This window comes from Schistocerca nitens, chromosome 3, assembly GCF_023898315.1.
Source record: "Schistocerca nitens isolate TAMUIC-IGC-003100 chromosome 3, iqSchNite1.1, whole genome shotgun sequence".
Lineage (NCBI taxonomy): Eukaryota > Metazoa > Arthropoda > Insecta > Orthoptera > Acrididae > Schistocerca > Schistocerca nitens.
The window spans coordinates 392,292,867-392,315,343 of NC_064616.1; the positions used below are offsets into that span (position 1 = coordinate 392,292,867).

General features: G+C 43.1%; 1 pseudogene; it reads left to right on the top strand.

The window, feature by feature from the left end:
- Nucleotides 1–314: 314 nt before the first annotated feature.
- LOC126249247 (uncharacterized) overlaps nt 315–22,477 on the top strand; it is a 189,812-nt pseudogene continuing 167,649 nt past the window's right edge.

Sequence of the window (22,477 nt, forward strand, 5' to 3'; positions counted from 1 at the left end):
AAATTGCAGATGGCGTATCAAAACGTATTTTAGAATAATAGGACATAATCCTTCAGGAAAATGGACAAAAACAGATGGCACAGACATTTGTTGATGCAAATGTCATGAAAGGGAGGAAAGCAGAATTCCAAGCAAAAATCGAAGTTGTTTGTAGTAATGCACATTTAGTTCACTGTTACGCACGTCATCGTAACTTAATAATGAGAAATGCAGCAAGTATTACACGAAACGCAAGAATATTTTTCTTTAATGTTCTGGATATTCCAATATTCGTCCCAACATAATCTTAACGTGTATCCATTCTCAAGAAGGTTATGGACGTGAGCGTTCCACGCCAGTCTTCTACAAGGCGCAACTTCAACATACGGACCACAAAGATAGAGTATGAAAATTTGCAGTCTTTAAAGAACAGTTTTACTGAAATTCAGTGAACATCGAATACGGATCAAACCATTGCAGAATTAACAGGAATTTTAAAATACGAGAATGATGATAATTTCAAGTTTTGGCTACAGCTTTTTCATAAGATTAAGCTTCATTTTGAATTAATTTATCAACGAAAGCAGTCTTGACAAATTAGTCTTTTAAAGTTCATTAATATACAATAATATTCAAAACTGCTATGTTAGAATTAAGGAAGTCAAAGTACTGTGAGAATCCTTCAAAGACAATCATGGTAGAAGCTAACGAGGAGTGTGACTGTATATGTTTTGATACAATGGACAGGATTTCTTTCACTAAACACTTAGTAACTTTTGCATTGTTCAACAAGAAATGCTTCGCTAGTATTAAGAATGAACATCTACCGCAAGAGAGAATAGGTTGGTTGGTTGGTTCATTTGGGGAAGGGGACCAAACAGTGAGGTCATCGGCCCCAATCAGATTAGGGAATGATGGGGAAGCGATTTAGGGAAATCACGGAAAACCTAAATCATGATGCCCAGACGAGGGTTTGAAACGTCGTCCTCCCGAATGCTAGTTCGGTGTGCTAACCACTGAGAAACCTCGCTCGGTGAGAGATAGTAGTGACCACTCAAGAACATCCTATGATTGACAAAGAAAATTTTGAAACTGGATTAGAAGTGTATTGTAGGTCTGATATTCATGAATACTGGAAATTAACTGAGTTGCTGGAATTCATCTGGGTTCTTAGTGAAATTACAAAACTGATGAACTTCCTCTTTACAAAAATGGTTCAAATGGCTCTGAGCACTATGGGACTTAACATCTATGGTCATCAGTCCCCTAGAACTTAGAACTACTTACACCCAACTAACCTAAGGACAGCACACAACACCCAGTCATCACGAGGCAGAAAAAATCCCTGACCCCGCCGGGAATCGAGCCGGGGAACCCGGGCGTGGGAAGCGAGAACGCTACCGCACGACCACGAGCTGCGGACAACTTCCTCTTTACAGTTCGTATAACTACATCAGAGCCAGAACGCTGCTTTTAAACAATGAAAGGAGTAAAACCTTTTGCAAAAAGCACTATGAACTAGAACTAGAACCAGTCATAGGTAGCTGGAATCTTATTCTAGACAGGTTCCCTAGATTTAAGCCTATTATAGGTCAAGGAGTTTAATGTATTGTTTACTGACAGATCTTTGGTGATATGATTAATCCTGTTACACTCTTGAGACATCTGTAGTTGTTGTCTTAGGTAAGGAGGGACAATATTCGAGAGAACAGGTAGCCATGGAAGAGATGTGGATTTGAATGTTCCAGATGTTATCCTCATTGTATCATTCTTTTGTATCTATCTTTTTAACGTGGCAGCTTCTACTCCATACAGGAGAGCAATACTCAGCAAAAAATAGAGCAGTGCTTGTGTCGCCATGCATAGTATCTTCGCATGTGTTCCCCGGCATGTTCCAGCAGTTTTTCTAATGAAGCTGTTTCTGATTTTCAGTTTCTGTTGTGTGGTTTTGAAGTGCTTTTTAAGGGTAAGGGAACTAACTAGGTATACTTCAAAATATTTGAGAACTGACTGTGTTTTACCTTTCTACCATAAAAGAATACGTTTAGTTCTCTAGTAGCTATGCGAATGCTTGGATGGAAAGACGATACTTCAGTTTTCGACCATAGCCTGCACTTCTTGGGATTTTTAATTGAGGTAGCTAGGTCTTTATTGAGTATTCGCTCGCCTTCCCATAGTCCTAAGTTAGTGTGGGTATCGATATGTCATCAGCATAAGAGAGTGTTTCGCAGTTTGCATCTGGGACGTCATGTGTATAACTGCTGAAGAGGAGTGGGGACAGAACTGATTCCTGCGGTAATTCGTTCTTGGTCATGAAGGATTTACTAGTGACATCCTTGACTGTGGCGTTAAAGTAGAGGTTTTTCAGTATATTCTCTAGCAAATTTGACACTTACAACAATTGTCTTCAATCCGAAATCACACCATCTAGCCATACGGCGTCACAGGCTGCTGTTAACTCAACAAATGCCAGACTAGATATTAGTTTCTTCTGACAGTCGGTTTCAGTATAGGAGATTAGGGCCAGAAATTACTCACGACAGTTTCGCCTTGTAGGGAATCGGGCTTGGTAGGAAGGGACAGCCTCATCGATACGTTGATAAATTCTGTTATAGACTAGATTTTGTAATAGCTTTATAGCAGACATTTAGCAGTGGTATAAAACAGTAGCTTGATGAGTGATCATGCTGTTTTCCAAGCTTTAGACTGGCAAATGTTTTGGATATTTTTAACTTGATAGAAACTTGACCAACTTCCAAAACATTTGTGTAGAATTGTTGTAACAAGTTTGTAGCATGTTGTCCCAGGTGTTTAGTTAACTATATGAATATCCAATCAAGTCCAGCAGCCTTTCTCACTTCAAGTGTTTTTGTAGACTTTTAAAGTTGTTCTCTGCGAATGGAATACAGGGACTGGTATCTTTTTGGTGTGCTGTGAAGAAAACACTATAGTCGACTCAGCTCCTCAACGAGCGTTACTGCTCTCTTTAAGTAGTGATATATATGAAGTAGCGCAAAAACTTCGCCCGCTATTAGTCCCTTCTGAGCAAAGATTTCTCTGCTCTCTGTAATCTGTTGTCGAGCTGCTGTGGACACAATGCAAATAGGAGGGCATGTTGAAAAGTAATGTCACCGAATCTTTTATGGGAAAACTGTTAAATCTTTTAAAATAAAACATTGTCATTAAGAGTCAAATTCTTTATTCTTCATATATAAGTATTAATTTCTCAACATAATCACCCTGGCGAAGAACCCATTTCTCCCAACGAGAGACCAGTTGGTTGATAACGTCACTGTAGAGCCATGGCCCCTCCTCTGTTGGTATCGCTTTCTGACTATAAAAGTGAAGTCCTCGAAAACGTTCTTCAAGATTTGGAAACAGGTGAAAGGGAGACTGGGCCATGTGGGGACTGTGGAGGGAATGATCGATGGCAGTGAACCCAAGGCGTCGGATTGTTGCAGATGGCGCACCTCTTGCGCGTGGTCTGCATTGTTATGCTGAAGGGGAGAGTGTTTCTTGTGTGGACTATCCGAACTCTTCGAATTCGAAACTCGATTACAGAACACTGTTATTCACGCACCGACATAGTTACGTTACACACTACCATGTTATACGCTACTATTCGGAGCCCTCTACTGGCAAAGGGCTGTAAATATGTAGACATGAAGAATAATGGCGTGGAATGTTAATAACGTTTGTGTTATTGAAAAAAAAGTTGAGAGATTTCACATGAAAATTTCGGAGGCGTTGCTTTTCAGCCCACCGCCGCAAAGGCAGCTAGTATCAAAAAAGCACCGACCACACGTAACCAGGACTGCAGATCTATCGAGCCTAAGTATAAAACTCCAGTTTGTCTGTTCTTACTGTAAAGTTTCAAATACAAATTTTCTGATTCGAGAAGTTCTAGTGCGGTTAGCTCCAGACCAGGACGTCCGCACTGAAACATTAAGCGCTTTCGACATAGGCTGGATGAAGTTGCTAAGACTGTAATGACGTTTGAAGTTTGCGTCATAAGTACAACATATGTTTGAAGACTCCCTTTGCGAGGCAGCTAGTCGCCGTCGCAATCTACAAAAGGCTATGGACAGTTCCTCCTCAATTTACGAACTTTTTCTGACCTACTGCCGCAGCTTCGCATGGCAGCTTTAGGTAGCTAAGCAGTTAAAAAGAAAAAAAACCTCATGTCGTTAGCAGCTACTCCACTTCACGAGCGGGTAGAACAACGTTGATCCCATTTCAGCGTGGCGTCATTAACTCGAAGCCACTCCTGAGTGTTTCGATAAAATACGCATAGTCTTAAGTACAACAAGTCTTACGCAAATAGCCACATACAGCACACCAAAATTCAGTGGCTGTCTCGAAAAGCGTTATACTGCGTATTCAGGGTGTTTCCGTAAGAGCTTGCAAAAATGTAACAGGACATAGAGCATGCTCCACTGAACAATTTGAGGTGGGGAACTTGGCGCCGTATAAGCAAGCTTAAGGTGATATGGAAGTAAACTTATCTACCGCTTTGTGTAGCATTACTGTTTTCCAGCTTATTTACAATTAACGTGCGCTCACGTTTACACGTACTATGCTGTTTATTTTCATGTACATTCTCTATTACCTGCAATGCAACAAGGAGGACGAACACGATTACCTGTCCAAAAGGTGGCTCTGTTCTATGGTATTTGCATTGTTCCATGACGGAACGTGCTGTGAATCAACGATAGACTCATTCAACCTGGCGGTGCACCTCCTCACTTCAGTGTGGATGTCCGCAACAGTCTCAGTGCTGGTTGCTGGATTGGACAGGGAAGACCTATTCCGTGGCCTGCAAGGCCACCTGACCTAAATCCCGATGATCATTTCCTATGGGTTTATCTAACGTCACTTCTGTATGAAACGCCAGTGAATACAGAGATGGAGTTAGCTGCCAAAATTGTATCTGCCTGTGATGTGATTCGAAACACACCAAGGATTTTTGTCACGGAGCGTCAGAATCTTGTTCTCCGGTGCCTTGCTTGCATTGAGGTTAATTGCCGTCAGTTTCAGCATATTTTGTAAGATACAGTACAAATGGTACATTCATTAGGTCAATGATGGTATTTGAAAATTACTGTAACTAATGTAAAAAAATTACACAGCAATTTGATTTTATTCCTGTTATCTCCTTGAGCTGGCTTCCCTAAGTCCCTGCCTCAAATTGTTCAGTGGAGCATCCTCTATGTCAATTTAAATTTTTGCACGCTCCTACGGAAACATCCTCTATAACAAGTCGGTCCACCTGGTGGCAGTCTGCATGAGCCAGTGGTGGCAATAAACCGGTTCACGCCACATCGGCGAGGGCTGTGCCAACAATGTCAATACAGGGAGCGAGAGAATGCAGCATTTATAACTGCCACCGGCTCTAGCAGCACAAGAGGAAAACTTCATGAATGAGAGACCGAGAGGTCAGCTGTACTCCAATGCGTGCCTTGGGTATGGCGTCCAACTCTATAAGAACAGTTACGGAACTTTCCAAATTAATTTTTCTCCTGGCTATTATACAAGTAGAATTTTCAAAACGTTTTCGAATGAATTTGATATAGTGCTGTGTATTGTAGATTACTGAGGTCAAAATACCCTCTACTTAGTTCTTTTAATACAACGACTACAGAATAAATTTGAAAATAGCCGACACAGTTGTCCTGCTGCTGTTAAAAAACATCGCAAAAACAGTAAAACTAATTCCTAATTTCATTTTCATTAAAAAGACTAGAAGCATATTCACTTTGCTTAAAGCGCAATTTGGATGAACACAAGTTTACAACGAAAGTAAAATATGAAACGCCTTTGATTTTATACCAGCTGCACAGTGATGTTTCCTTCATTATTTTTTATGGACATCTTATCTAGGTGTACCGTCGTGACTACTAATCAAAACATCTTGGGTCCCAGGTTCGAACCCAGTTACTGCTTAAATTTTGTATGAAAATCATCAGCAGTGGTGGCCGAAGACTTCTGGCATAATAAGTCACCCTCGTTCTGCCAACGGCATTGTCAAAGATGGAGGAGTACGGGACAGAGGTTCAGAGCACTCGCACATCCTTGGGGTGGGAAACTCAGCTGAAAAGGCGAAAGAATGAGCAATGATGAGTCGTATGAGGATACAGGAGACAATGGAACCACTGCATTAAAAACGCATAATGTGTATTCACAGGACATGTGGCCAGTAATTGAAAAAAGTGTCATTATGATCTCTCCATTGGCAAATTCCACATTAGTCCCCATTCGGATTTCAGGGAGGGGACTTCGAAGGCGGGGGAGAACATGACAAAAGATGGAATAACCAATGATGGGGTAACATTCTATGAGTCAGAGCATGAAGTGGCAGAAGTTTGAATGTAGTAGGAAGTAGTGGAACAGAGTTGGTGAGAGTGCATTTTGTTAGTGCAGGTTGCCTACATCAGTGCCAGGTATGCACTAAGGGGCAAACCTATTGTTCTCCTTTGATTGACAGGTCATTAACCTATTGTTCTCCTTTGATTGACAGGCACTTAACTTACTGTTCTGTTAAAAGGATCCTTACTTTTGACTGACACGCACTTAACCTATTGTTTACCCGCCACTCCCCCTCCCCCAATTCCCCTACCTCGTCGCTGCTACAGGCACACTTTCAGGTCTGAGTTATTGGAATAGCTCCTCTCACTCTTATCAATTTGATTGACTACTCAATTAAACTGATCAATTAATTAACCTATCAAGCACTGGTAAACCCCTCCACTCCCCCTCCCATCCCATTCCCCACCACTTCCCCTCCCCTATCCCTCCACTCCCCTCTCCCAGAAAATGGTGGCAAGTTTAAGTTCCATCAGGACAATGCTACCTCGACTAACCTAAGAACATTGCGGGAAAAAGGGCGCTTTGACTACCTTCAATAACCTAAATTATCCAACTGCTATCTCCTCCTAGGAACTGGCTGGAAAAGGACTTGACCTGTGCTGGACATAAGCCTTTATTTTGCATGCACTATTTATTTGAGCAATTAGAGGCAGTACTGCCATCAGGTGTGTTCACCACGAAACCTGCAGTCCAACTGACATAGTACACAGTATTGCCACCAGAGGGTGCTGGTGTCCGTTCCGTGATGTTCGGAAAGGCAGATTAGACACCGTAGGAGGTGGTGTCTTCATTGCAGTTGACAAAAATATTGTGTCTACTGAGGTCGAAGTAGAGTGTGATTGTGAAGTTATCTGGACACGTTTAACAGTACTAGGAGAAATAAAATTAATTGTTGGGTGTTATTACCGGCCACCAGGTTCCACCATGACAGTTCTAGAATCATTCAAAGAGAGTCTACACTCTGTATCGCAGAAGTACCCAGAACATGCTATATTAGTCGGGGGTAACTTCTACCTACCTAGTATAGATTGGGATGTCTATGGATTCATTACAGGTGGTACAGACAAGCCGTCGGGTGAATTACTTTTGAACACATTATCCGAAAATTGTCTTGAGCAGCTAAATCGACAGCCTACGCGCAATGGAAATATTTTGGATCTGGTAGCCACGAACAGACCAGACCTCATCGACGGTGCCAGTGCTGAGACAGGGATTAGTGATCATGATGTTGTCATTACGACTACGGTTACGAAAGTTAAAAAGTCGGTCAAGAAGGCTAGGAGAGTATTCTTACTAGAAAGAGCAGATAAGCAGTTATTAGCATCCCACTTAGTAAATGAATCGACTTCATTTACTTCCGGTACGATGGACGTGGAAGAATTATGGGCAAATTTTAAACTTGTAAATCACGCATTGGACAAGTATGTGCCGAAAAAGTGGGTTACGGGTGGAAAAGACCCACCATGGTTTAACAGCACAATTCGGAGAATGCTCAGGAAGCAAAGACAGTTGTACTCACGGTACAAGAAAGATCGGGAGAATGAGGGTAGGCAAAAGTTAGTAGAGATTCGTGCTGCTGTAAAAAGAGTGATGCGCGAAACATACAACCACTACCACCCTCATACCTTAGCAAAAGATCTTGCTGAAAACCCAAGGAAATTCTGGTGTTACGTAAAATCGGTAAGCGGGTCGAAGGCTTCCATCCAGTCACTCACTGATCAGTCTGGCCTGACAACGAAAGACAGCAAAGCGAAAGTTGAAATTTTAATTTTAGGATTTGAGAAATCTTTCACGCAGGAGGATCGTACAAATATACCGCTGTTCGAGTCTCGTACAGATTCCCGTATGGAGGACATAGTAATAGACATCCCTGGGGTTGTGAAGCAACTGAATGGGTTGAAAATAAATAAATCGCCAGGTCCTGATGGGATTCCATTTCGGTTTTACAGAGAGTACTCTACTGCATTGGTTCCTTACTTAGCTTGCATTTGTCGCGAATCTCTTGCCCAACGTAAAGTCCTGAGCGACTGGAAAAAAGCGCAGGTGACGCCTGTATATAAGAAGGGTAGAAGGACGGATCCTCAAAATTACAGATCGATATCCTTAACATTGGTTTTTTGCAGGATTCTCGAATATATTCTCAGTTCGAATATAATGAATTTCCTTGAGACAGAGAAGTTGCTGTCCATGCATCAGCACAGCTTTAGAAAGCATCGCTCCTGCGAAACGCAACTCGCTCTTTTTTCACATGATATCTAGCAAAGCATGGATGAAGGGTATCAGACGAATGCCATATTGCTAGACTTCCGGGAAGCATTTGAGTCGGTGCCCCGCTGCAGACTCCTAACTAAGGTACGAGCATGTGGGATTGGTTCCCAAATATATGAGTGGCTCGAATACTTCTTACGTAATAGAACCCAGCACGTTTTCCTCGGTGGTGAGTGTTCATCGGAGGTGAGGGTATCATCTGGAGTGCTGCAGGGAAGTGTGGTAGGTCCGCTGTTGTTTTCTATCCACATAAATGATCTTTTGGATAGGGTAGATAGCAATGTGCGGCTGTTTGCTGATGATGCTGTGGTGTACGGGAAGGTGTCGTTGTTGAGTGACTGTAGGAGGATACAAGATGACTTGGACAGGATTTGTTATTGGTGTAAAGAATAGCAGCTAACTCTAAATATAGATAAATGTAAATTAATGCAGATGAATAAGAAAAAGAATCCGGTAATGGTTGAATACTCCATTAGTAGTGTAGCGCTCGACACAGTCACGTCGATTAAATATTTGGGCGTAACATTGCAGAGCGATATGAAGTGGGACAAGCATGTAATGGCAGTTGTGGGGAAGGCGGATAGTGATCTTCGGTTCATTGGTAGAATTTTAGGAAGATGTGGTTCATCTGTAAAGGAGACCGCTTATAAAACACTAATCCGACCTATTCTTGAGTACTGCTCGAGCGTTTGGGATCCCTATCAGGTCGGATTGATGGAGGACATAGAAGCAATTCAGAGGCGGGCTGCTAGATTTGTTACTGGTAGGTTTGATCATCACGCGAGTGTTACGGGAATGCTTCAGGAACTCGGGTGGGAGTCTCTAGAGGAAAGGAGGCGTTCTTTTCGTGAATCGCTACTGAGGAAATTTAAAGAACCAGCATTTGAGGCTGACTGCAGTACAATTTTACTGCCGCCAACTTACATTTCGCGGAAAGACCACAAAGATAAGATAAGAGAGATTAGGGCTCGTACAGAGGCATATAGGAGGTCATTTTTCCCTCGTTTTGTTTGGAGTGGAACAGGGATAGAAGATGCTAGTTGTGGTACGAGGTACCCTCCGCCACGCACCGTATGGTGGATTGCGGAGAATGTATGTAGATGTAGATGTAATCCAAGATAGTGGGGAAAATGGAGAGAAACTGTGTGTTCACCATGGGGTCCGGGCCTAGTACACAGTACCGCTTCCAGATTGCGCTGTCGTCTGTTTCATTACATAACCCAAGATGGCTGTTTGGAGGAGAAAATGGCTCAGCCTGCACTGGGCTGTTGGAGAGAGGAAGGCATGTACTTTATTTATTTTAGAATAGTTTATTTAGGGTTGCATTAGAGATAGTATGTTTATCACTCTGATACAAAACACACCCACTGACATGCTTGGGGTCACGCCATGCAGCCTACAGACCTGTAAAATACTCGTAAATGATTGAAATAATACTCTGCAGACACGCAAACAACTCCTAAATTACCGAAATAATTTCAGTACACAGCACACAGGCATGCCAACTCCTCTTAAATAATGCAGAACACTCATGCGCAGACACTAAGTCAACTCATAAACTGTCCAAATAACGCATAGCACAGCCTACAGACCTGCTTGCAAAATAAAGCAACAGACACGCAAACAACGTGTGAAGACACCGCTCGCTGCCCCCTGTCCACTGGACCTCACAGGAGGCTACCGCACGTGCTCCCAGAAGTCGGTATGCACCAGCAGCCCCTGCGAAGTGATGTGGCTGTCAGCTGTCAGGCCACACACAGGTGCCCGTTCGGGTCCTTCAGGTGTGAGGTGATGGCATCCTTTTCATATTTGAGACCTGAGAAATTACTCTCGAAATGAGTGATCACCTAGGCACTGGCGCTGACGTGACCGGATAGGAGCGAAGACCTATTTCCAGAGCACAGACATTCCAAGGGCGCGCACACATCGACACCAATGCGAGCCACTGCTGAACGCAAGCCCCAGCATGATTCATCACTCTAGCACCACTGCTGATGGCATGTCAAAGTCACCTCTACAGTTAAAGTTCTTCTAGTGTTATACTGACGTCACATGTCTATCTAAATAAGCACTAAGTCATCCTCTGGGCCACGTACGAATGTGTTCACTGCTGCTTTTGTGATCCCTCTCTCTACCTGAGGTCCAGCAAAGACCTAAGTGCTGAGCGAGTCAGCCGCCCAGACGCTGCATAAATCCGTTCCAGAATAGCAGAGGGTGCATTGTTCTCATGATCCCAGCAGGACATTTGTAATGCACAAACATACGTCACAGAACGTGCAATAGAAATCTGTTCGACCACTCGTGTCCTAATGAGACATACTTGACGTGTGGCTGATGCATCGCTGTGTGTAGCTACATACCATCGTAAGTGCATCGAGCAACGTTCTCAATGTCATACTGAAGTCACATGTCTATCGAAAATAAGAACTACGTCAAACTCTCGGGAAATTGTATAGTTCCCAGAAATACTTAATGTGTGCTTTTGTAGGAGTTTTCGTGATGTCTCGGCTTGTATGCACGGAAAATGTTGCCCTAACATGTTTACGAAAATAGCGTGGAATAACGCCGACTGCATTCCTCCTGATGGAGCTAACGTGGCACCCCATGCATCATGGTTACCCTTCCTGCTTTCAACATATACAAACGTTCTCACCACTATGTGGAGACTCGTATATCCCAGCACAAAGGATGTCTTGTGAATGAATCTACGATTGGCTCTTATCGAATTTACCCGCCGAATTACTGATTCCGCCGGTGTGGAAGCACTGTCCGCCTTTTTTTATCTTTCTGCAGGTGATACTTTCAGCCGCAAAAAACTATTTCATACAGGTAGCCATATTGCACCCACAATTAAACCTCGCAAAGTGCCCTACATATAGTCAAATACGGAAAGACTCTTACTCAATTACACTGCTGTCCAACTGAGGACAGGACCTTGAGTATTAGAGCGTGAAACCGATATCCAACTAACCAATATATCACCACTTACCATGTCTATGTAGCAAACATACAATTCATATACTGTGCCAAACAAAAATCGCTCCTAGTACATCAGTCATATAGCTATCGATCGCCAGACACTCGTACATATACTGTGAAGACAGACAGCACCATATATAATCCTCACAGCACTAGATATTCATCTGTAGCCATGGTCATAAGTCATCTACTCCCAACACGTGACCAGACCGCCCTCAGCAGACCGAAGTCACTCTCAGAACTGTTCTACAAATTCTTGCTCGTTTCCCCTTGGCACAAAAGGGGTTATTGTTTCAGGTCCAAACCTGCTTGCTTTTCTATACCCATCGCTAGACTCTGGGATTACAAGAACACATTCATTTTCGCATGGTTTGCATAATATTATACCATTTTCGCTGTAATTCTTGATATCAAGCACACAGCAGTATCCTACCGATCGCTCGTGTAACATAATTCTGAAGATACAGACCCAAAATTATTTCTTTACAAACCTTAAACTTCAGCTAGGTGGAGTATGCTGTTAACCACTGAGTAACTAGAAACTTATCTCCTCTGCGAAGACCGTTACATGAGAACTCGACGAAAATAGATGAAAATGATATTTCCACTTGTGAATGTCGATGTCGGTGATGTGAAAAATTCCAAATTATATCTATAATTTACAAAGTCAACTAAGGTGTTTCTCATGTCTAGAGAGAACCAGCAAGTGTGTTCTCCACCTGTCTTTCACCTGCTAGATGCACACACCACAATCGATGTTCTCTCAACTAAATAAAGGTGTAGAAAAAGTCAAGTGGACAATTTACATGGAAGGGAATAACTGTCCAGTGCAAACACACATACATATTCAATCTTCTCAAAAATTTCCATACAATCACCAAAGCTATCCAACACATACTAAGTATTAGTTCGCTATTTGGTCGTTTAGAGGTCAACACAGTTGAGTCATCTACATTCCTACACTCCAACAGACCTCTGCATTTGGACGGCTCCTACAGTTAATGGGAAACTTGAATCACTGCCGCCACAGGTCAATGGCACTGCATGCGAAGCACACATAGAGAGAATCGTTCTAGAAAACAAAAAAAGGCCTCATATATATTTTATCCCTGTACTTACAAATAAATGTTACGATTGTGGTTTCAGTTGAACGACATTCGACAATGAGTGAAGAATCAGAAATACAACCAGTTGACTACTGTGGCTCTGGAAATAGAAATATCGGTACCATTCTTATGACTTGACATACTCCTCCCTTTGCTATCACAGTACTCCACGTCAAATCCATACCTTCCTTACGACTGGACATAGTCATTTGCTTTTTACATGTTAGAACACAAACACATACTTTATAAGCCTGATGCTGAAGGGAAAGGGTATTACAAGATGGAAGGGGTGCCACGTTAGGACCATCAGAAGGAATGCATTCGGCGTTATACCGCGCTATTTTCGTAAACAGGTTCTGTTAGGGCAAGAATTTCCGTGCATACAAGCCGAGACATCACGAAAGCTGCTATTAAGGTGCACGTTTAGTATTTCTGGGAGACTATATAGTTTCCAAGATTGCTACTTAGTACTTATTTTACACAGCCATTTGACTTCCATATAACATTGAGAACATTGCTAGATGCACTTGCGATGGTATGTAGCTATGTGTAATGATGCGTCAGCCACAAGTCACACATGTCCCTTTAGAATCGCGAGTGGTCAAACAGATTTCTATTGCATGATCTGTGACATCAGTATGTGCATCACACATGTCCTGCTAGGATCGTGAGGAACAATGCACCCTGTGCTATTCTGGAATGGATTTATGCAGCATCTGTGAGGGTGAGTCGCTCGACAATTAGGTCTTTGCTGGACCTCAGGAAGAGAGAGGGATCATAACAGCAGAAGTGAACACATGTACATGTAGCCCAGAGGATGACTTGGCGTGTATTTAGATAGACATGTGACGTCAGTATAACACTAGAAGAACTTTAACTGTAGAGTTGACTTTGACATGCCGTCGGCAGTGGCATGAGAGTGATGGCTTATGCAGGCTTGCATCTGGCAATGGCTCATGGTGGTGTCAATGCACGCGTGCCCTTGGAGTGTCTGTGCTCTGTAAATAGGTCTTTGGTCCCATCCGGTCACGTCAGTAACGGTGCCTAGGTGATCACCTATTTTGAGAGGAATTTCTCAGGAGCCAAGTATGAAAGGGATGCTGCCGCCTCATGCTTGAGGAACCTGAACAGGAACCTGTGTGTGGCCTGGCAGCTGACAGCCACATCACTTCGCAGGGGCTGCTGGTGCATACCGACTTCTGGGAGCACGTGCGGTAGCCTCCTGTGAGGTCCAGTGGACAGGGGGCAGCGAGCGGTGTCTTCACACGTTGTTTGCGTGTCTGTTGCTTTATTTTGCAAGCAGGTCTGTAGGCTGTACTATGTGTTATTTGGACAGTTTATGAGTTGACTTAGTGTCTGCACATGAGTGTTCTGCATCATTTAAGAGGAGTTGGCATGCCTGTGTGCTGTGTACTGAAATTATTTCGGTAATTTAGGAGTTGTTTGTGTGTCTGCAGAGTGTTATTTCAATAATTTACGAGTAGTTTACAGGTTTGTAGGCTGTGTGGCGTGACCCCAAGCATGTCGGAGGGTGTGTTTTGTATTGGTGTGATAATTATGATATCTCAAATTCATCCCTAATCAAACTATTCCAAAATAAATAAAGTACATGCCTTCCTCTTTTCAGCAACACAGTGCAGGCTGAGTTATTTTCCCATCCATACAACCATCTTGGGTTATGTTACAGAATGGACGACAGCTCCCTCTGGGAGCAGTACTGTGTACTAGGCCCAGACCCCCTGAACACACTGTTTCCTGCCATTTTCCCCACCATCTTGGATTATGTCAATTAACGGACGACAGCACCCTCTAGTGGCAGTACTGTGTACTAAGTCAGTTGGCCTCCAGACCCCATGGCGACTACACTGTTCCCTGCTATTCCCCCCCCCACCTTAGACTGCTCTCTTTGAATACAGTACAGAATGGACGACAGCACCCTCTGGTGGCAGTACTCTGTACTACATCAGTTGGACTTCGGACCTCGGGGTGAATAAACTGATGGAAGTACTGCCTCTAATTGTTTAAATAAATATTGGATGCAAAATAAAGGCTTATGTCCAGCACAGGCTGAGTCCCTTTCCAGCAAGTTCCTAGGAGGAGGAGGTGGCAGTTGGATCACTTAGGTTATTGGAGTTAGCAAGTGCCCTTTTTTCCTGCCATTTTCTTAGGTTAGTGGAGGTACCTGTGCTATGTGGCATTGTCCTGATGGAACTTGAACTTCCCACCATTTTCAGGGGAGGGGAGGGGGAGGGGAGGGGATTTACTAGTTTGTGAGAGGTAAATTAATTGATCAATTTAATTAAGTAGTCAATCAAATTGATAAGAGTGAGAGGAACTATTCCAGTAACTAAGACTTGAAAGTGTACTTGTAGCAGAGAGGGTGGAGGGGGTGGGGGGAGGGGGAATGGCTGGGCGAACAATAGGTTAAGTGCCTGTCAATCAAATGGAAGGATCCTTCTAGCAGATTAATAGGTTAAGTACCTGTCAATCAAAGGAGATACGTTTATGACCTGTCAATCAAAGGAGAACAGTAGGTTTGCCCCTGAGTGCGTGCCTGCCGCTGATGTAGGCAATCCACACTAACGAAATGCGCTCTTACAAACTCATCTCCACTACTGTAGGAAAGCTAGAAAACCTGAAAAGGGAAATGCAAAGGCTCAACCTGGATGTTTGTAAGTGAAAGGGAAAGAAAGGAATGTTTCATGCACAGACGAATATAGAGTAATGTCAACAGCACTAGTAAATAGCATAACAAGGTAAGATTCGTTATGAATAGGGAGGTAGGGTGGAGAGAGAGAGGTACTGTGAACAGTTGATTTATGAAATTGTTCTCATACGATTCGACAGCAAACCAACGCCGGCAAAGATATTTCAGATGTACATGCCGACGCTGCAAGTAAGAGATGAAGAGACGGAGAAAGTATATAAGGATGCTGATCGATTAATTCAGTATATAAAGGAAGATGAAATCCTAACAACTATTGGAACACGGTTTTGGAGGAAGGGATAGAAGAAAGGATTATGGAATATTGGCCTTGATGGTAGGAATGACGGAAGAGTACGACTAACTGCGTTTTGCAATAGATTTTAAATGGTAATAGCGGATACTCTGTTCAAGAATCACAAGATGAGGAGGTATACTTGCAAAAGACTGGGTGACACGGGAAGGTTCCAGCTGGACTACATCATAGCCAGACAGAGATTCCGAAATCACATATTGGATAGTAAGGCTTACCCAGATGCAGATATAGACTCATATCACAATTTAGTAATGATGAAGACAAGAGGGAAATTCAAGAGAATCGTCCGAAAGAATCAATGTGGAAGGAAGTGGGATACTGAGGTACTGAGGAATGACGAGGCGAGTTTTAATTTCGCTAAGGATGTAAATATTGGGAAAACGGACACCAGAGTAAGTAGCTCAATTGAAGAGGAGTGGACACTACTAAAAAGGAAAGACACGAAAATAGGTACAAGGGAGGTAACTGCGGAGAAACCTTGGGTATTATATGAAATACTTCAATTGATCGACGAAAGAAGGAAGTACAAAAACGTTCAAGAAAAGACAAAAATACGGGAATATAAATCCCTTAAGAGGTGATATAAGTAAAAAATGCAGGGTAGCCAAAGCGATACGGCTTGAGGAAGTATGTGAAGAAATCGAAAAAGAAGTGATCGCCGGGAGGACTGATTCAGCATACAGAAAAGTCGAAATAACATTCGCTAGATCTGAAAGCACGAGCGGGAATATTAACAGTGCAATGGTAATTTCACTGTTAAACGCAGAAGAGAGAACGAATAAGTGGAAAGAGTACACTGAAGGCCTGTATGGGAGGGAAGACTTGTCTGATGACGTCTTAGAAGAAGTAATTGGAGTTGATAAGGATGACATAGGGCATCCAACATTAGATTCAGAATTTAAAAGCGCTCTGGTAGACTTGAGATGAAATGAGGTCGAAGGGGTAGATAACACTCCATCCGAATTGCTAAGATCATTGGGGGCAGCGGCAACCAAACGACTATTCACACTCGTGTGCAAAATCTATGAGACCGCCGACGTCCCATCAGACTTAAATATCATCACACAATTCTGAAGATATCAAGGACAGATAAGTACGAAAAGTATAGCAAAATAAGCTTAACACCTCGTGCATCCAAGCCACTGATAAGGGTAATACACACAAAAATAGAAAAGAAAACTGAGGATTAATTAGATGGCGATCAATTTGGCTTTAGGAAAGGTAAAGGCACCAGAAAGTCAGTTTTAACGTTGTACTTGATAATGGAAGCAAGGCTGAAGTAAAACCAAGACGTGCTCATACCATTCGTCAACCTACAAAAAGTGTTTGACAATGTAAAATTGTGCAAGATGTACAAGAATCAAGAAGGAACAATTAGAATAGAAGACAAAGAACGAAGTGTTCGGATTAAAAAGGATGTATGACAGCAACCCAGTTTTTCGCCCCTACTGTTTGATGTATACGTCGAAAAGCAGTGACGGAAATAAAAGAAAAGTTAAAGATTGGAGTTAAAATTCGGGATTAGAGGATATCAGTGATAAGATTTGCTGATGACATTAATATCCTCAATAAATGTTAAGAAGAACTGCAGGATCTGTTGGATGGAGTCAGCAGTCTAGGGAGTACAGAATATTGTTTGAGAGTAAACCGGAAAAAGTAGTGAGATGTAGCAGAAATGCGTATAGTGAGAAACTTAATATCAAAATCGGGGATCATGAAGTAAATGAAGTTACGAAATTCGGCTACCTTGGAAGCAGTATTGTCCATGACGGACGAATCAAGGTGGACATAAAGGCAGACTAGCACAGGCAATGAAGGCCTTACTGGCCAAGAGAAGTGTATTTGTGGCAAACACTGGCTTTCATTTGAGGAAGAAATTCCTAGGAATCTACGTTTCGAGCACAGCGTTTTATGGTTGTGAATCATGGACAGTGGTGAAAACGGAACTGAAGAGGATCGTAACGTTTGAGATGTGCTGCTACAGAATAACTTTAACATACAGATGGACTGATAAGATAAGGAACAAGGAGGTTCTCCGCGGAATCGGCGAAGGAAGGAATACATGGGAAACACTGACATGCTTTAAGACATCAGGGAATAATCTCCATGATACAAGAGGGAAATTTAAAGGGTAAAATCTGTAGTGAAAGACAGAGATTAGAATACATTCAACTAATAATTGAGGATGTAGGGCCCAAGTGCTACTCTGAGGTGAAGAGGTTAGCGCAGGAGAGGATTTCATGGCGGGCCACATTAAACCAGTCAGTACACATTCACTTTTTAAACTACAAAAGGGTATGTTTATGCCATTACAAGGATTTAAGTTGTTGTACTCCGTCTGGGTACTTGCCTGAAATGTTTTAGATTCATAAAGAAGTACATCATTGTAGTTCCGTGCAGATTCTTCTTTCCTCTAGTGCCTCCCTTTTCTTCTTTTGTATCTCGCAGTAGTATCATCTGTTGAAACCTACAACCAAGATCATTTTGATGTAATGTGCAATACTGGTACATATCCTGGGCTGTGAGGTTCTCTTCTGGACACATTAATGAGGTCATCGGTCGCTAATCTTACACACAACTTGTTGTGTCTAGACAAGACAGCCTAGACACAATGAGAGGAAGCCGAAAGGCACGTGCTTAAACTCACGCAGGCTGGCGTGAGGTCTGAAACGGGATACGTAATGAATGCTATAAAGAAAAGTACGTAGCTTCTGGAATACTTAACTTTAATCCACATTTGTAGAACATCGCTCTTGATGATACATTAATAGAATCTCAATATCAACTGAATACGGCCCTTGCTAGGTCGTAGCAAATGTAGCTGAAGGCTATGCTAATTATCGTCTCGGCAAATGAGAGCGTATTTGTCAGTAATCCATCTCAGGCAAAGTCGGCTGTACAACTGGGGCGAGTGCCAGGACGTCTCTCTAGACCTGCCGTGTGGTGGCGCTCGGTCTGCAATTACTGACAGTGGCGACACGCGGGTCCGACGTATACTAATGGACCGCGGCCGATTTAAAAGGCTACCACCTAGCAAGTGTGGTGTCTGGCGGTGACACCACACTACTTAAACTAACCTACCGTGACAAGACGCCCAAGGCCGAGCGTCGACTACCCCGCACGGCACAGTGGCAGGAGTCAATTGCTCACCATCCTTACTCTTCAGTGCCGTCAGCCAAGCTTTCCGTCTAGTGGTGCGTTGGTTTTCAGTGACAGAACAATTACAGTTACCCTTCTTCCATGTTGAAGCTGTAAATTCAGTTGGATTTTGCACTACAACTCTGCTTTATGAGTAACCATTTACTCCTTGAAGACGGTAGCAGGGCTGTCCTCTAGAGTGTAGCACTTGTAGTTCACACGCTCGCTAAATAGATAGGGCTGTCATCGTGGTGACGATCGTTACTAAAGTTAATAAATCCATCAAGAAGGCTAGGAGAGCTTTATTTTGAAAAGAGCAGATAAGCAGTTGTTAGCATCCTACTTAGACAATGCATGGACATCATTTATTTTAAGTATGATTGACAACGAGGAACTATGGGCAGCGTTTAAACTGATTGTAAATCACACTATGTAGAAGTACGTCTGGAGTAACTGGATTAAGGGCAAAGAGGACTCATCGTGGTTCTGTAACAAAATTCGAAAGATGCTGAGAAGCAGATTTTTTGCACTTTCTGTTCAAAACGGAAACGTAAACGTCTACATGTAGAAGTCAGTAGAAATTCGTGCGTCTATAAAAAGATGGATGTGCCAGTTATGCAACAACCTCCACGGCTCATCTAGAAAGGAGACCGTGTACAGGATATGAGTACGACCTATCATTCAGTACTTCTCGAGCGTTTGGGATTCCCAGCAGGTCGAATTAAAGGAGGGCATACAGGGTGGTCGGAAATTCCCGTTACAAACTTGTAGGACATTTAGAGGGTAGTAGCCGGCCGCGGTGGTCTAGCGGTTCTAGGCGCTCAGTCCGGAACCGCGCTACCGCTACGGTCGCAGGTTCGAATCCTGCCTCGGGCATGGATGTTTGTGATGTCCTTAGGTTAGTTAGGTTTAAGTAGTTCTAAGTTCTAGGGGACTGATGACCACAGAAGTTAAGTCCCATAGTACTCAGAGCCATTTGAACCATTTTAGAGGGTAGTATTGTTTCCGTTCTACGACAGTGTCAATTCAGATGTGTACCTCGTCAACGTCTGCTTAGGGCAAGAGAAACGTCTCAGAGTTCTCTGTCCTGTTATGCAACAGGATAGACACGATGACGTGTACTACGTCAAACGATCCCCAGATGTCACTTATTGACCGCTTTGCTGTGAGACCGAGTCAATACCTGTGGATCACCGATAGAGGAAACATGGCGCAGTACACGTTTGCGGAATACACAGACATGCTCCTTGAGTATGGAGAAGCTGGAGGTAGCGGAAGAGCTGCTAGTCGGCTGTATCACGAACGTTTTCCACACCCTCACACTCCATCGTAGAAACTGACCAAGTTACACAACGACTACGAGAAACGGGTGCCTTCACCGTGGGGAGGCAGGACTGTGGTGCCTCACGGCGACGCCGCACTCCCGAATTTGAGGAAGGTGTACTGCGTCGCATTGAAGATAGCCCGTCAACTAGCTCGCGAAGAATTGCGACTGCAATGGCTGTTAATCACAGTACCGTCTTGGACGTCCTGCATGAGAAAAAATTACATCCGTATCAGTTACAAACGCTATAGGTCCAGCAGACTTTCCACAACGCGTCGCCTTATGCACACGGTTCCTGCACCGTTGCATCGACGCGCCCCTGTTTCCACGTCAAGTTCTCTTCACAGATGAATGTAGGTTCACAAGGGATTGCGTTCTGAATGCTCGAAATAGCCTTGTCTGGGCGGACGAAAACACTAATGCCACGCATGTTCAGGGTTTTCAAGACAGGTTTGGAATTACCGGGTGGGCAGGTATTATGGACGGTCATGTGACTGGACCATACCTCCTTCCATCCAAGCTCACGGGTCCCGCATACTTAGTCTTCCTACGACACGTAATGGACCCATTCTTGGAAGCTGTGCCATTGAATACCCGTCATGAAATGTCGTTTCAGCATAATGGAGCACCACCTCGCTTTTCACTAGCTGTCCGGAGACATCTCAACAGACGGTATGGTGAAAGATGGACAGCCCGTGGTGGTCCAACCACGTGGCCGCCACGGTCGCCGGATTTAAGCCCTATGGACTACTTCTTGCGGAGTCGTATGAAGAGCCTAATTTATGAGACACCTGTAGAGACAGAGGAAGATCTGCTGGCACGAGCTCTGGCCGCTGCGCAAGACATTGAAGAGACACCACGTGGAATGGAGAGAGTGCACCAGAACATGCTTCGGAGATACAATGTGTGTAACCACGTTAGTGGTCGCCACATCGAGCCGCTGTTGTAATGCATCAGTACGTTGCGGCTGGTGCCGTGGAAACTGGGTTCTTGTTGTTGTCAACTAACGCAAGCAATAAGGTGTAAGTTGTAATGTAAATGCGTAAGTAATAAAGGAACGAGTCAGTCTTCTTTTCAAATGAACTGAAACAATTGTACTGGGTGACGTCTAAGTACATTCCTCATGTGGGTGTGGATGCGATAATCATCTGCACTGAAACTGTCGTAGAACGGAAACGATACGTTTCCGGACATAGGTTCCTATTCAAAATGTTATGTACTCACTACCCTCTACAAGTCCTAGAAGACTGTAACGCGAATTTTCGACCACCCTGTAGACGGAATTGAGAGGAGTGTTGTTTGATTTGTTACTGACAGATTTGATCAGCATGCGAATATTACAGAGATTGTTCGTGAACTCAACTTGGAATTCCTGGAGTAAGACAACGTTCTTTTCGCGAAACGCTATTGACAAAATTTAGAGAACTGGCATTTAAAGTTGACTGCAAATGATTCTGCTGCCGTGAACGTATATTTCGTGCAAGGACAACGATGAAAAGATAAGAGAGATTATAGCTCGTTCATGGAGGCACACAGACAGTGATGTATCCTCGTTGCATTTGCGAGTGGAACAGGAGAGAGACTGACTAGCAATGGTACAAGGTACCCACCGCTTGCGCTGTATCTTTGTAGATGTAAGCAACATTACAAGTAGTCTGCCCGCTATATATAAATTTATCAAAGAGGTAAAGGTTCATTTGAGCGTAATGTATGTGAGAAGTATTCGCAAGATGACTAGGTCAAGTAGGTATGCAAGCGGTGGGGTGAGCTCCAAGCTGCTGCAGTAAAGAGGAGAGGAGTTATGGTTAAGAGTAGAGGACTGTTAAGCGGAAGCCAACTGGAAACTCCGCATCGGCAAAGGAAAGTGGTTTTGCCATGTGGGTACGGATGCTAAGCAATATGGTGAGATTCTGCATTAAAATTTATGCTTCAAATATTCACTACAAACTCTAATATTACTTCCAGACAAACTGCTGAAAATCTGACAACAGTGTTGAAATAGAAAAAGAGACGAGTTGAATAAAACTCTTAACTCATTTACACAAGAAATGTTATTAAAATTGTAAACATTTATGTGTAAAATTGTTGATAACAACAGTGAAAAAATCTACAACAGCACACCACAAATGTACACGGCACACCATCTATTAAATGGTAAATTTATCACAGTGCAGAACAGAGAGACTAACTGTTATGAATAAATTAGTTAGTAAATAACAACTGATTGTAAAAATAAAGAGTTCTCCACAAATACACGAAATATTATAAACAATTTGTAAGGTAATATTTGTAAGATA